This window comes from Pteropus alecto, unplaced genomic scaffold (assembly GCF_000325575.1).
Source record: "Pteropus alecto unplaced genomic scaffold, ASM32557v1 scaffold152, whole genome shotgun sequence".
Lineage (NCBI taxonomy): Eukaryota > Metazoa > Chordata > Mammalia > Chiroptera > Pteropodidae > Pteropus > Pteropus alecto.
In genome coordinates, this window is record NW_006432227.1 from 8,946,381 (window position 1) to 8,950,299 (window position 3,919).

Here is a 3,919-nt window from a genome sequence, read left to right on the forward strand (position 1 = left end):
TTTAAAATAAACCATATTTTTTGCAGAAACAGTTTAGGTACCACAAACCCTGCTGAGGTTTCCATTACAAAGAGTGGGAAGTCTCCCAAAGTCAAAATTCAATATAGAACAATGCCATAGCCATTGTAAAGTTATAGTGCAAAACATTCCTCACGTGTTTGTGGTGATGCTGGTGCAAACAAACCCGCTGTGCTGCCAGTCATATGAAAGTCTAGCACATACAATTCTGTGCAGTGCGTAATACTTAATAATGATAATAAACAACTATGTCACTATTTTAGTTGTTTACTATACTATATTTCTATCATTATTTTAGAGTGAACTCTTTTTACTTATAAAATTGTGTTTCCTGTGAAACAGTATGCCACGTTATGCTGGCAGCAGCCTCATACATCTAGTGTTTAACGCATCTCTTGATTGCATCGTTTTCACTTGTGCTTGATGTAATCTCATGTCTTATACAGTGACATACTGTGCAGGCTTATAGCCTAGGAGCAACCAGCTATGCATATAGCCTCAGTGTGTAGTAGGCTATACCATCCAGGTACGTGTAAGTGCACTCTGATGTTGTACGATGAAGAAATTGCCTAACAATGCACCTCTCAGAATTCATTCCCTCCTTTAAGAAGTGCATGACTGTAGAAAGAGATTTATTATAAATTCAAGCTATTGTGGAGGCTAGTGAGTCCAAAATCTGCATCTTGGGTAGCAGGCTGAAGACTCAGGAGAGCTGATGGTGCAGATGAAATCCTGCTACAGATTTCCCTTTTGCTCTATCTATGACTCTGGTCTATTTGTTCTACCTAGGCTTTCAAGCTGATTGGACGAGGCCATGCACATTATGGCAGGAAATCTGCTTACTGAAATTTCATCAATGTCAATATTAGTCTCATCTAAAAACACCTTCCATGTCGATAAATAAAATTAGCCATTGCAATGACTGTTGGATTTTGTCAAGTGCTTTTTCTGCATCAATTGCTATAAGTAGATGGCTTTTCTTCTTTACCCTGTTGATATGAAGTATTCCACTGAACGATTTCTGAATGTTGAAATGATCTTGAAAACCAGAAATATATTCCACTTGGTCATGGAGTACAAATATTTTATAGTGTCATATAATAAAGACTTTGGCTAATCTTTGTCCTGGGTCCTGGGTAGAGCTCCAAAACCTTTCGAATTTCCTGAGGGATAGGACTGTTTTCATGGTGGGCCCCAAGGCTCATTCTTTACTTCATACTAATGAGATAAGTGGTGATGGGCTCCCAAAGAGTTTCAAGATGAGTAAAGTTGAAAACTGACAGGTCCAGAAAGAGCAACCATGTGATTTGAGGATTGGCTCTTAGACCCAGGTGATATCAACCCAAACTCAGGAGAGTGTAGGGGGGCTGGAGATTGATTACAGTCACTTAGACAATAATTCAATTGATAATACCTACATAATGAGACCAAATAAAAACTCTGGACACCAAACCCAGCTTAGCTTTCTGGTTAGTAAACAGGTCAATGGGTCAGGAGGGTGATATATTCTAATTCAACAGGGAGAGAACATAGCTCCACTTGTGAGATCCTTCTAGAATTCTCTCTATAGGTCTCTCCATTTGGATGGTCCTAATTTTAATCCTTGATAACAAAATGGCAATTGAAAAGATATCATTTTCCTGAGTTCTGTGAGTTATCCTATTAAATTATAAAATCTGATGGAGTTATGAGAATTCTAAAATCTGTAGCCTCTTAGTCAAAATTGCAGATGATATGGGGCCCCCTGAATTTGAAAGCAGTCATGTTGGGGACTGAGCCTTTACTTATGGAATCTAACAGTCGGTAGTTAGTGCCAGAATTGTATTGCAGTATAGCATATGCCATGTTCAATTCCATTAGCTAATTTCTTGTTGAGGTTTTTCTCATCTATGTTCATGAGACATATTAGTCCATAGTTTTCCTTTCTTGCAATATCTGGTTTTGGTATTAGTGTAATGCAGGCCTCATAGAGTGAATTCTGAAGTGTTCCCTCTGTCTCCACTTTCTGGAATAGATTGTCGAAAAAAAGTGCTATCATTGATTCTCCACCTTTTCAGTAGAACTCACCAGTATAACTGTCTGGTTCTGGTTCTTTCTTTTTGAAAGGTTATTAAATACTGAATAAAATTTTTAATAGATATGTCTATTGAAATTATCTATTTCTCTTTGTGTCAGTTTCAGTAGTTTATATCTTCTAAGAAATTATTCTATTTAATTTAATGTCTTATGAGTTGTTTATGATATTCTTATATTATCCTAATATCTATGGAATATCCTGGCTGACATTGCCATTTTATTGCATGTTGTTTACCTTCCCATTAGCGTCCTTAATATATTGATTATGATTTTTTTTTTATATTTGAAAACTGTGTCATATCTAAGTCTGATTCTGATGCTTGCTTGATTCCATTAGACTGAGTGTTTTTCTTGTCTTTCGATGTGTCTAATAACCGTGAGTTGAAAGCCAGATATAATTAATTGGGCAATAGAAGCTCAGCTAAGTAGACCTTTAGTGTGAAGTTTCATATTAATCTACTAGGAGTTGAACACTGTTTCATGTGTCACCTGCACTTGCCAGAGAATGCAAGATCTTCCAGTGCCCTTTCTTCTGTCTTTCTCCTTGTCTTGAACTTTTCTTTCAATAGACTCTGTGTCTTGCAGTTCTTTCAGTTGCATTTACTATTATACTGTATTCCTGTTGATAGGATGATTAGAAGTAGGGAAGGAAAGTATCCTATAATCTCCTGAAAAAATGTGTGCATTGTAGTTAATCCTGTGTCCTTGGGTTGTGATATTTTCACAAGTGTTTCTTAGCTTACTCTCTTCCTTAGCCTTAGCCTAGAGGTAAATAGAGTCAGATAAATGTTCTTCCTATAGATGAAATAATGCTCTGATAAAGCCTTTTCTTTGTTTTTTCTTCTTTTAAAGAATTTGTGTTTATTTTTAATGGTTAAGTTTTCTGTCACCTTGCTAGAGACAAAGAGAATCTTTCTTGACTCTTCAGTGTAAGAACCTGATGGAGTTCCTATGGGAAAAACACAAAACTGTGACACTCCCCGCTCCCTGCACCGACCCCAAGACTGAGGCCCCGTGATTTTCTCATGGTCATGCAGGTCCACTATCAGTCACTAGCAATTCGTCAAAATCACCATTTAAGTGTCCCTACCAGTTTTTACTTCAGTTCTTTCTAATCCAGGAAAATGAATCTTGGCTGTTATTCTGTGCTGTGTCTTTTCATGTCTCTCTAGATTTCTGTGTAGTAGTTTGTCCTGAGGAATCATTTCTATGATATTCCAAGAAAATTTATTGATTTTTAGTTTATTCATTTTCTTTTCTTTTTGTAAGAATAGGAGTGATGACTTCCAAAATTTTTACATGTTAGAACTAAAACCAAGAGTGACTGGTCATTCTTCTGTCATATTTTTTATTTGTTTAAATATATTGATTTGCATCTATTTTTATTATTATTTTTTATATCTAGAAGAATCCTTAGTCTTTCAGTGTTTGAGATGCCCCTGCTGATGTCTGAAGAGCAGAAACAAACTGTCACCATAAATTTTGCCCCAATTGCAGATATGTGAGCAAAAGTAATAATTGTTGCTATTGTAAACCACTAAGTTTAAAGTGAGTCATTATGAATTCATAAAAAATTAGAATATACAGATTAAGGGAAGATTTCTGTTGTTGTTCTATCCAGTTACTATCAACCAAGAACTATTTCAAACTAATAATCTGATGACTCTCACATTTTAGGTCTTCACAAACTTGTTCTATAGCTAGCACATGTTTACCAATTCTTAGAGGAAGGTTGTTGTTGACCTTCCTTAGTCCTTTTAGATCCAGACCAAAACCATGATCGGCTACTCTCATCCCTATCTCCTTTTACGCTGTGACTTTTTTT